The following is a 12,526-nucleotide window of genomic DNA, read 5'->3' as shown; positions in this document are numbered from 1 at the left end:
TTTGGGTCTTGACTCAAGGGGCAAAACCCTAATCACTAGAATATAGCAACAAAATAACCACTTTGCACTGAAATCTTGCTCTTAACTAATGCCTTTTTGTTTTTTTTATTTTCATGATTGCATTTTATCCCATGGTGGAGCACTTTGAACCACATCGTGTATAAACTCTATAAATAAGTTATTATTATTAATAAAGTTGACTTATTTTTGTTCTGCTTGTCTGCTTGTAAAAATTGTGTATAATTATATTTTTCTTGTGAATGCTTCTTATACGGCGCAATGTGCCTGTGGTGTTGCGGCAAGTAAGGTTTTTTGTTGCATTAGACTTTGACTTGCACATTCACCTTGGTCTCCCCACACTGACCATTGTGACCCCACAGTGACACTGGTCACCTCACACTGAGACTGATGACCCCACATTGACCCTAACCTCCACACGCCGGTCCAACACTGACCACTGGCCTGCATCAGGGAGAGTGGCGTCCCCTGGAACTCAAGGCGAGCGGAGATGCAAAGGAGGCCGGCTGCTTTTTAAAAAATGAAGGAATTTCTTCCCGAGCCACAACAGAGAGACCGGCGCCAAAAGAAAGCCCCAGCGGGGCCACGACGAGGATGGGATTCGAACCCACGCGTGCAGAGCACAATGGATTAGCAGTCCATCGCCTTAACCACTCGGCCACCTCGTCACCGGATGCAGAGATATCGAGCGCGCGCCCCATAAGGATTCCCGCCTTCCGCCCCGCCCCGCCCCCTGCCCTTCCATTGGCTGTCGTTGGCTGACTGGCAGCCGAAGCCGGCGTCGACCCGAGCTGCTGGGAGAGCGCAGTCGGGTTTAATATCACCGGCGTGTGTCCTGACATTTGTTGTTTCGCAGCAGTGGAGTGAGAATAAATCGCCATCAAATACAAAAGGGAAACTCATCACCCTCAGTGTGAAAGCTTCCCCTTTCACCTTAAACTTTTGAATTCTAGTTTTAGGCTCCCTAGCCTTGAAAAAGACTATGACCATCACCTACCTTATCTCTGACCCTGATGATTGTATACAACTCTGCAATACCACCCCTCAATCCAAAGAAAAGCATCTACAGTCATTGTCACTTTCTGTTACAGACAATAATAAGTACTTCATTGATCCCCTCCTGGGGAATTCTTTCGTTACAGCAGTAACATTTAAAAACACACTTAGCAGTGTGCAGACTTAACCAATAATAAAATATAGAACAATAATAATAGTAATGGCCACTTTTTACGGGGTTGGGTTAAGTTTTGTAACTCCACTAACAATTGAAAGAAAAACACAGGAGCAGGAACACTACTTTATTCTTTCCTTTGTTTTTAGTCAGGCACTCACATATGAAGTGGTGATATAATGATGTAAACCATTCATGTACTTCTTACACAATTCAATATAGAATGCATCTCAACTCAAATATGTAACGTATTGCCATCTAGTCATTATATATATATATCCACACACATACACACATATATGTGTGTGTATATATATATATAGATGTGTGTGTGTGTGTGTGTGTGTGTGTGTGTGTGTGTGTGTGTGTGTGTGTATGCAGTATACTATATAATACAACTCCTATATAGACATCCACAGCATAGTAAATTTTGAATTAACCCATCCCATTCAGGCCTAAAGAGTTATTTTCTTGTGGAGGACTTCTTGTTGGATAATGTCTTTCCTGACCAGCGGGCGCTGCTCTGCTTGGCATGTGAGACTTGTGGCTGTGAAACAATCTCAGGTTCTCAGGGCTCCTCCATGATGGCTGTAGGCATTGACTTTGAGACTTCAGGAAGTGGTTCTGACACCTCTGGACACATTTCTTCTCTAACAATTGACTCTGCTCTCCTCAACTGATCAACATGTCGCCTCCCGATGATATCAGATGCATTCTCCACTGTGTAGGAGAGTGGTCCAGTTCTGTCCTTAATCTTTCCTTCTTTTGATCATCTCTGTAGTTCCTCATTGGGACTCTGTCCAGGAGTGAAACATCGAACCTCCTTGTTTGAGGAGACCTCAATTTGTCTCTACTGTGTGTCCTACTTACTCCTGAGACTGGGTTTGAGGAGATCCAAGTGTGAGCCTAAGGGACAAACCAGGAGCAGCATAGCAGGTGGGCTGTTGGTTGTGGAGTGCGCTGCATTGCCATATCCATACAGGAAATCAGCGAGCTTCTGATTCAATGTAATGTAATGTAACTCTGCTGACATTGCTCACAGTGTGTTGTTTAGACTCTGGACAAACAAGCCATTTGTAGCTGGGTGGTACAGTGCAGATGTAATATGTCTTATTCCATTCATTTTCAGCAATGACTGAAACTGTGTTCCCGTCACTGACGAAGTGTTCTGGAACACCAGCCTTTGAGAAGAGGCTTCTCAACACATCGACAGTGTGCAAAGGCTACAGTGAAGGCTAATGGAAACATTTCTGGCCACGTTGCAATGACTGAAACTGTTCCACAACAAACTGTTGTCCATTGTCACTGACTAAGTATTCTGGAACACCAATCTTTGAGATGAAGCTTCTCAACACATCAACAGTGTGGAGGCTGTACTGGAGGCCAATGGGAACCACTTTGTAGCTGCTTCCACTACAATCAGGAAATTTATGCCCCTGAATGGTCCAAAAACATCCACATGAATCCTCTGCCAGGGCAATGCAGGCCAATCCCTGGTCACCAGACAAAGCTTGAAGTCAACACTTTCATTTTGACCACACCTAAATGACCGGCATGTAGCTTCTCCAACATTTCAGCTCTCAACTTGGACAGTACAAAAATTTCCAGTCCCCACATAAGGCAACCCCTGCCAAGGGCAAGCTAATCCCAGTGCTGGTAGAAAAATGGGAAACAGGAATTTCTGCTGCACATTCCAGCTATTTTTGTTTTCCATGTAACACTGAGACAGTGTGGGGTCTTGTCTGGTTTCCCTTTGGATCATCCCTGGCATAATAGGGAGACTTTCCATTGCTTTAGAGAATATATGTCCAGAGGAGCATCCTCTTTTGTATATTTTTCAGGTATTTCCTTTTCCAAGTGGAAACGTGATAATCCATCAACATTTCCCATTGTAAACATGATAATCCATCAGAATTTCTATGCTCAGCTGTCCTTTTGAATTTGATCTTGTAATTACTGTATGAAACAGAGCCCATCTCTGCATTTATGCTGCTGCTGTTAGTGGATCACCCTTCTGTGGATTGAAAATGGACACCAGTGGTTGATAATCAGAAATAAGCGTAAACTCTCTCCCATACAAGTACTGGATGAAATGTTTTACACCCTAAACCAGACATGGCCTCTCTGTCAACTGTGGATAATTTTCCTCCATAGTAATAAGGGAATGTGATGCAAAGGCAATGGGGCATTCGCCCCCACCAGCCATAACATGACATGACTGCACCTATACCATAAGGCAAGGCATCACAGGCAAGCTTCACAGGACGGCATGGACCATAATGTATGAGCACCGTGTCTGATGTCACCATTTCCTTTGCTTTTTGGAAAGCCACCTCACACTGCTTTGTCCATTGCCATTTCTTCCTGATCTGTAGTAACGAGTTCAAGCATTGGGGCACAATAGCCAGCTTTGGCAGGAATCTACTATAGTAATTGACAAATCCAAACAAGGACCGCAACTGTTACATATCTTTTGGCTTTGGGGCATCCACCACTGCTTGACTTTTCTCAGCACACTTGTGTAAAGCTTGTGTGTCAATGAGTGATGCAGTAAGTGATGCTTGGTTTAAACAATTCACACTTGCTGCAACATGTGCTGAGCCCATAATCTTCTGATCTTTTTAACACTGTCTTGACATTTTGTCATCCTCGCCAGTAACAATGATGTCATCCAGGTAACACTGAGTGCATGGGCAGCCGTTCAGCACCTGGTCCATAACTTTCTGACAGAGTGCAGGTGCAGATACTACTCCGGAAATAAGCCTGTTACAGCGATAAAGCTCTTTATGAGTGTTTATGGTGTGAAACACTTTGCATTCTTCTTCTTCCATCTTCACCTGTAAATTGGCTTCAGCTAAGTCCATTTTGCTAAAGTGTTTTCCTCCAGAAAGGTTTTCAAAGTTATCCTTTGACCTGGGCAGATGGTATTAATCTACTTTCAGTACTGGGTTGATGGTGACCTTAAAATTACCCCATTTCCTCACAGACCCACCCTCTTGGCTACTGGAACCATTGGTATTGCTCATGGGCTCCACTCAACCTTGGAAAGAATTCCTTCAGCCTCTATATGATCTGGATCACTTTCTACTTTATCACAAATGGTGTAAGGAATTGTAAAACTAGTGTGTGACATTTTCATTTAATACTATTTTACCCTGGATATGTTTGAGTTTACCCATCATTGAGCACTGTCGTGGCATTATCCAGTATCTTACTTAATTCGCTTTCAGTTGACTCTATTGCAGGGGATGTGACAGGCAAATGGTGGATGGATCTCCAATGAAGTTGTAGTTGTCTCAGCCAGTCACAGCCCCAATTATGGCCCGTCTGTGTTTACCACATACAAACCCAAACTGGCTTGTTAGCTGTTGTATTTCACTCTTTTTGAAGATACAATTTGACTTCTTATTTTTCACTTCCCTATGTAGACTATTTATTTTTGTCTGTCTGACATGCTCTTTATATGTGTCCTATTTTGTTGCATTTTCTGCAAGTTTCACTTTTAAACCTGCATCGGTCTTGAGCATTTAAGCCCCTGTGTTGATAGCAACACAATTTGTTCGGCCAGGCAGGTTTCTGTTTAGATATTGCAATTTTGTTCACACTCACTTTCATTCCTGACTGCAACTCAAATGCATTTCTGTCTGCTGTTTCCATTGATAGTGATTTCAACTGCTTCTTTAAATGTGTGCTGTGCTTCTGTTAAGAGCCACTTTTAAATGCTGTCTTGTAAGATTTCGCAAACTAACTGATCTCTCAGTGCTTCATTAAACCCATCACTAAACTGACAACACTCAGACAATTTCTTCAATTCAGCCACATAAAGTGAATTGGACTCCCCTTCCTTTTGATTCCACCTATAAAACCTAAAGCGTTCTGCAATCAACAATTGTTTTGGTTCTAAATGTTCCTGCATTACATACACGATATTAGCAAAACTCATTTTGACTAGCTTGGTTGGAGTGGTTAAACTCCTAAACATACTGTATGCTTTTCCATCCATTGCACTCAGTAACACCGGCACTTGTTTTTCATTGGTTATTTCATTTGCTTCAAAATACTGCTCAATTTGTTCTGTATATATCACCCAGTTATCTATTGTGCAATCCACAGCATCCATCTTTCCCAAAGAGCAAGCTATTTCTGGTTTATCATCATTATGTTTGTTAATTTTGTCTGTTTTCTGCCCTATTTTAACTCTAACGTCTCTCGCCTCTTCCCCACCATCCTCCCCCCACCCCCACCCCCCACTTCCAAAGTTAAACATGCTGTACTTTAACAGGTTGGTAGTCTCGGGTTCATCTTAAAGCTTCCTTGTCACCACCATTGTGTTTTGTAACTCCAGAAACTAATAGAAAGAAAAACACAGGACTCTTGTCTACTTAGTTTTGTTTTCCTTTTTTTTTAAGCTATAGTCATAGTCACACTTTATTGATCCCAGAGGAAATTGGTTTTCGTTACAGTTGCAGCATAAATAATTAAATAGTAATAAAACCATAAATAGTTAAATAGTAATATGTAAATTATGCCAAGAAATAAGTCCAGGACCAACCTATTGGCTCAGGGAGGTGTATACTTCTTAAATATAACACATAATGAATTATGTAAACAAAAACTGCATAATCAAACAATATATTTACAATATTACTCAAATATTACTGAAATATTAAATGCACTACAGGATGAAAGGGGTTAAAATCTGAGCACCACAAGCTGGTCCAACAATTATTGCCCGTGAGGTAATGATAAGCTGCTTTCTCGAAGTGCAGTCTTTCTGCCGAAGGTGCTCCCACAACATAATTCCAAGATTTACACCTGGTAATGATAAAGCAAGGGTGATATATTTAAAGAGAGAGAGAACAAAACTATTAGCCTGACATCAGTAGTAGACAAAATGCTGGAGTCTAAAAGATTGACAGAATTGGACAGAGATAACGTGGACTTATGGAAGAAAAATTGCATTTAATTAACCAAGTGGAAAATAGGAACCAGTCAGTGTGGTGCATTTGAATTTACAGAAGGCTTTTGATAAGGACCCTTGGTTTGCAAATGAGGTTAGAGCACATGGAACTGTAGTAATACTCAGACAGTGAGTGAAAGTTATTTATTGGACAAAAAGCAAACAGCCAGGAATAAGCATCACAGTATTTCATGGTCTAATCTGGCTTTGGGGAACCAATTGCCACATTACCAGGTTCCTGGATGACACAAATCTAGGTGGGATTGTGAATAGGGAGAATGGCATATATAAAACAAAAAGATCACCAGACTATAAGTTACGGGAGCAAAATTAGGCCATGTGACCCATTGAGTCTCCACCATCATTCGATCATGGCTGATTTATTAACCCTCTCAACCCCATTCTCCTGCCTTCTCCCCTAACCTTTGATGCTCTTACTAATCAAGAACCTGTCAACCTCTGCTTTAAATAAACCCAATAACTTGGCATCCACAGCCATCTGTGGCAATGAATTCCAAAGATCCACCACTCTCTGGCTAGAGAAATTCCTACTCATCTCTGTTCTAAAGAGATGCCCATCTATTCCAGTCCAAGATTTCCCCACTTTTGGAAGCATCCACTTTACATCCCCCCTCAACTCCAACAAGTATGGGCCCAGAGCCATCAAACACTCATGTGTTAACCTTTCATTCCCAGGATCATTCTGAAATTGGAAAGGGTCCTCTTCTGGACCCTTTCCAAATTCAGCATATCCTTTCTTAGATAAGGGGCCCAAGATTCCTCACAATGCTTCAAGTGTGACCCGACTAATACCATTACATCCTTACATTCAGATTACATCTTTGCTTTTATATTCTAGTCCTCTTGAAGTGATTGTTATAATTGATTTGCTTTCCTTGCCATTGACTCAACATGTAAGTTGACCTTTAGGGAATCCTGCATAAGGATTCCCAAGTCCCTTTGCACCTCTGATTTCAGAATGTTCTCCCCATTTAGAAAATAGTCCACACCATTATTCCTTCGACCAAAGTACATGACCATACACTGCCCTACACCACATTCTATCTGCCATTTCTTTGCCCATTCTCCTAATCTGTCTAAGTCCTTCTGCAGACTCCCTGCTTCCTCAACACTACCTGCCCCTCCACCTATACTTGTATAGTCCACAAACTTGGCCACAAAGCCATCAATTTTGTCATCCAAATCATTGACAAATAATGTGAAAAGAAGTAGTCCCAACACCAAACTGTCATTGGCAGCCAACCAGCTTCACAGGCTTGTACACAAACCAAATTCAGATGAATTATAATATGAAAGTTGAAAGTCAAGTTTCAAGTCAGATGTAATGAAAAATGTACTTGCAGCAGTATCAAAAGTATCATATTAGTAACATTCACATGAAAACCAAATTAATCATAAAGTATAAGCATTTTACAAGAAAACAATTAGAAGGAAAAAACTACTTCATTTTAGTGCAGGTGGACAAAATGGTCACAGTGTTACTAAACTGTAGTGATTTGGTTTGAGAACTGATTAGTTGAAGGGAAGTTGTTGTTCTTGAACCTGGTGCTGTGGGACTTCATGTTCCTGTACCTCCTGCCCAACGGTAGCCACGCGAAGAAATAATCCACTGTGGTGTACAAACAAAAAAGCAGAGTAATTTTTAAATTGTTAGAGTTTAGATAATGTTCGAAGGGTTGTAGGTGTCACTGAAAACCAAAATGCAAGTGCAGCAAATATTGATTTTTAGAACAAGAGGATTTGAGTAGTATTAATGTCTGACTGCCATTATGTAGGGCTTTGTTAAGAACATGCCTGAAAAATTTGCACAGTTTTGGTCTCCTTACCTTAAAAAGTTATAGGTGCCACAGAAGGAGTACAAGAACTCACTTGGCATGTCTATATTCTCTGGAGTTTAGAAGAATGAGAGACCTACAAACAACAATATTTTTGTAGGGCTCAACAGGTTAGATGCAGAGAGGCTGTCTCAATCAGCTGAGGAGTTCAGGATCAGAATCAAGTCTCAGAGGAAGAGAGGGAGGAATTTAGGACTAAGATGAGAAGAAATTTCTCCACACAGAAGCTGATGAATCTTTGAAATTCTCCATCTCAGAAGCTCAGTTAAAGGACCAAAGGATGTAGAAGTAGAGCAAGAATGCAGTTTTAAGGAGACAGTTCAGCACTCTCTTGATAAATCAAACTTTACTCCCATTCTTAATGCAAGTCAGCTACTTGAGTTCACCCTGAAGGTGGCAGTGTTCCCTTTCGTCTGCTGTTCGTGTCCATCTGCTTGTGCAGTAGTTGATGCGAGTAACTGCAGTGTATTTGCAGATAGTGCACATTGATGCTCTGGTATGCCAATGATGGAAGAGTGGTAGATGAAGCCTTGATCTATCTGTTCTGTTAAGACAATTATGCATCGTACTTCTGAGATGCCCTCCTTTTTCCATAACTCCAGCTTTCTCTCCACAAGAGATGACATTGCTCTTAATTGTATGTTCTTTTACCCACACTTCTGTCACCCAAAGTAAAGGTTGGGGGTGTTATTGAGAAAAGTGTGATAAAGTAATCTACATGACACTTCATTTTTTTCCCAGATTACCAATAGAAACCATCTTTTCTGGATGTGACAAAGCTTGGTGGTAACTGCACTGCACAAGACCACTTGAAGTTCAGAGTTGTGAATGCAGCCCCAGTCCATCACAAAATCCAGCCTCCTCTCCATTCACTGTCACTCAATACTTCCCACTACCTCAAGATAACAACCAACATAGTCACGGACACCTCTCATCCAGGCCAATCTCCGTTCTCCATCTATCAAGCAGAAGGTACATTAGTTTGAAATCATGTACCAGATTCAAGAGCTTCTAATCACTGTTTTAAGACTCTCAAATGGATTTCTTATATGATAAAGATGAACTCCTGATCTCACCATCACTTCCTCCGTAACACTATATTCTAACTTTTAATCCTTTTGCACTACCTTGATGTACTTATGTCTGGAAAGATGTGTCTGGATTTCATGCAAACAAAAGCTTTCATGCAAACAAAAGTATGTGGTACAAGTAAATCAATAAACCAATTACCACCAGATTATCATCCATAATTTTTGCTATCTTCAGTGAGGTCACCACCAGACTCATCTTCCTTTGTGGTATTCAGAAAGGAAATTTCCCCCTGCAATTCTGCAAGTGAGATGGACCTTGAAGTTTGTCGGGACAGTGTAAAACAGACTGAAATACTGGAACATGCTTCTGTAAAGAAAGAGGATGTGCTGTAACTTTTGGAAACAATAAGATAATTCTCTGGAGCCGGATGTGATATATCTCGGGTTACCATGACAAGTGGGGCGGGGGGGAGAGAGAAAGAGATTGCTATGCCTTTTGTGATATTCTTTGCTTCCTCACTGGCCACAGAAGTAGTACCAGATTACTGAAGGTCGGCAAACGTTATTCCTTGCTCAATAAAGGGAGTAAGGATAACCTTGGGAATTGTAGACCAGTAAGTGTTGCTTCAGTGTGGGCAAATTATTGGAGAAGATTCTTAGAGCCAGGTTTATGAGTATTTGGAGCATACTTTTTATTTACCGATACAGCGCAGAGTAGGCCTTTAAGAAATGCTGCCCCAGCAACCCTCAACAACCCCAATTAATCCTAATCACAATTTACAATGATCAATTAACTTACCCAGTACATCTTTGGACTGTGGGAGGAAACCAGAGGACCTGGGGAAAATCCACACATTCCACAGGGAAGATGCACGGAGACTCCTTGCAGAACAGTGCTGTAATTGAACTCTAAACTCCAGAATGCCCCGAGCTGTAATAGTGTTGTGCTGACCGTTACACTACCATGGCAACAATTAACCTACCAGGTTAATCTAATGGTCTAATAAGGAATAGTCAGCATGGCGTTGAGGGGCAGGTCATGCCTCACCAGCCTGATTGACTACTTTGAGGATGTGACAAAGCACATTGATGAAGGTGGAGCAGTGGATGTAGTGGGTATGGATTTTAGTAAGGCATTTGCCAAGGTTCCCCATAGTAGACTCATTCAGAAAATCAGGCAGCATGGAATCCAGTGAAACACAGCTATGTGGATTCAGAATCGGCTTGCTTATAGAAAGCAGATGAAGCCTATTCTGCCTGGAAGTCAGTGACCAGTGGTGTTGTGGGACCCCTGCTCTTTGTGATTTTTATACCTTGGATGAGAAAGTGGAAGGGTGGGTTAGTAAGTTAGCAGATGATACAAAGCTTGGTGGCATATAGAATGTTGTTGTAGGTTACAACAGGACATTGACAGGATGCAGAGCTGGGCTGAGAAGTAGTTCAGTTCAGAAAAAATATGAAGTGATACACTTTGGAAGGTTGAACATAAAGTCACAGTACATAGCTAATGGTAGGATTCTTAGCAGTGTGAGGAACACAGATCTTGGGATCTAGACCCATAGATCCCTCAAAGTTACCATGCAAGTTGATAGGGTGGTTTAAAAAAGGGCGTGTGTTGTGATGGCCTTCATTAGTTGAGGGCCACAAAGTAATGTTGCAACTCTATAAAATACTAGTTAGACAACAGTTGGAGTATTGTGTCAGTTCTGGTTGCCTTATTATAGAAATGATGAACAAACTTTAGAGAGGGTGCAGAGATTTGCCAGGATGCTGCCTGGATTTGAAAGTGTGTCTTTTGTGGATATCCAATTTTAGGAAAACTTTAAATACTTGTGAGAAAAGTAAAAATCTACCAAATAATTTCGATGAGAAACTACTTGTATGGATGTAATGGAAAAGTTTGTGAAGAAATCGATCAGAGGTATTAGAAAGAAAGGTTTAGACAACTTTGGTTAAGAGTCAAGCCAGTCTACATATCTTGAAAGTAAAATGGCAAGAAAAAGTGAAATGGAATACGATGTCAGATATCCTAGAGGACGTGGATTTGACTCAATTCAATAGCTCATCTACAATTTTTCAAATTCAGTTATAATTTTCAAATGGGAGCTGTAGAAACATCTGAAAGGAATGCATTTCAGAAAAGGAAGAAAGAGGTTTGGACTAGGTAGATTTCTCTTACACAACTGATGCAGACCCCACAGTTTGAATGGTCACATTCCCTGACCGAATCTTTCTGTGAGACAAGATATTTCTGATCAAAGTGATTGGCAAGCCCAAATTAGTTTGGTTAATGTACATATGGGGCAAATGCTGGCCCTTAGGATAATATAAAGATGAAAATAAGATGAGTGAACTTATAGATCCCAAGGGGCAGTAGTAATAATCCAAAGATGGATCAATGGAAAAACAAAGAGCTGGCCAAGACCACTCCCAATCATTTGGCCAGTAAAGAAAAAGATGACTGTAGAATACTTCAGCAGCCGTAGCCACTCAAGATGTCCTTTTTACTTGATAAAGACCACTTCAATGCTTGATAGGAGGCAAAATTTAATTGGAGTTCAAATATATATTAGAGACTAATTAGAACATCACAAAAATTCGAGTTTGGAAAGAATATGGACAGTTGGCTAGGTATGCAGAGAGCCTTTAAGGAAGTCTGTCCTGTCCTAAAGTGCTCAGATATCAGAGAAAGCTGTAGTGCCAATTGAAGAGTTCACACATTACAGTTATTGATGGGTCTGACTCATCATAATTCCTACTCCTCATGCATTGACTCTACTTCCTTCAAAACTGTCACCACTAACAACCTCATTTAAAAAAATTCGTATTGATACCTTTCCATCTCCAATTTCCCACTCTTCTTGAATGTTTGCAGAACATGTCCAAAACAAAATGGCTTAATCACTTGGGACAAAGACATCAGAGAGCTAACAGCATTTACAAAGTACATAACATTCTTGGCCTTGACAGTAATAGAGGTTGTACTATTAGTTCTTCATCTAAGTTACTTGAATGTTTTTCTTTTCCCCTGGGAAAGCAACAATTTTGCAAAATTGGGAAGAAACTTGCCCTGGACAGACATAACTGGAGGAATGAAATTATCTCAGACTTTCACTATCATTCTTAACCTTGTCCACTCCTTTTGAATTTTCTCCCACGGCCTCAAATAGTGTAAATAATTCTCCATTATGCATCATTCTGAATGCTAAAACATTTTTGTAATAGCAAGCCTTATCAAGACTGAAATACAATGTGGCAAACTTCTGGCTATTGCTCTACTCAAATTCTCCCATTCAAAATATTGTTAATAATTGAATTATCAATAGATTTTGATGTTAGTAATCTAATCACTCAGTTCCAATATTTTAGCAGTATATTTCAAATTTCCAAATGTAAATGAAAATGTTTTGATTTGGGTTGGACTTTATTCTTCAGTTTGACTTACTGTGTCAGCTACTTTGTAACTAAATTATTCTGCCAAAAATATACA

The 12,526-nt window shown here is 40.5% G+C and overlaps 1 non-coding gene across 1 annotated transcript; it reads right to left on the bottom strand.

Moving 5' to 3' along the window:
* Positions 1-604: 604 nt before the first annotated feature.
* trnas-gcu (transfer RNA serine (anticodon GCU)) lies at positions 605-686 on the bottom strand. The gene has a single exon. It is a non-coding gene; the product is annotated as a tRNA-Ser (tRNA).
* Positions 687-12,526: the final 11,840 nt, after the last annotated feature.

The sequence above is a fragment of the Mobula birostris genome, chromosome 1, assembly GCF_030028105.1.
Source record: "Mobula birostris isolate sMobBir1 chromosome 1, sMobBir1.hap1, whole genome shotgun sequence".
NCBI lineage: Eukaryota > Metazoa > Chordata > Chondrichthyes > Myliobatiformes > Myliobatidae > Mobula > Mobula birostris.
Note: the sequence above shows the minus strand (reverse complement) of the source record. Positions and strands in the feature narration are given on the sequence as shown.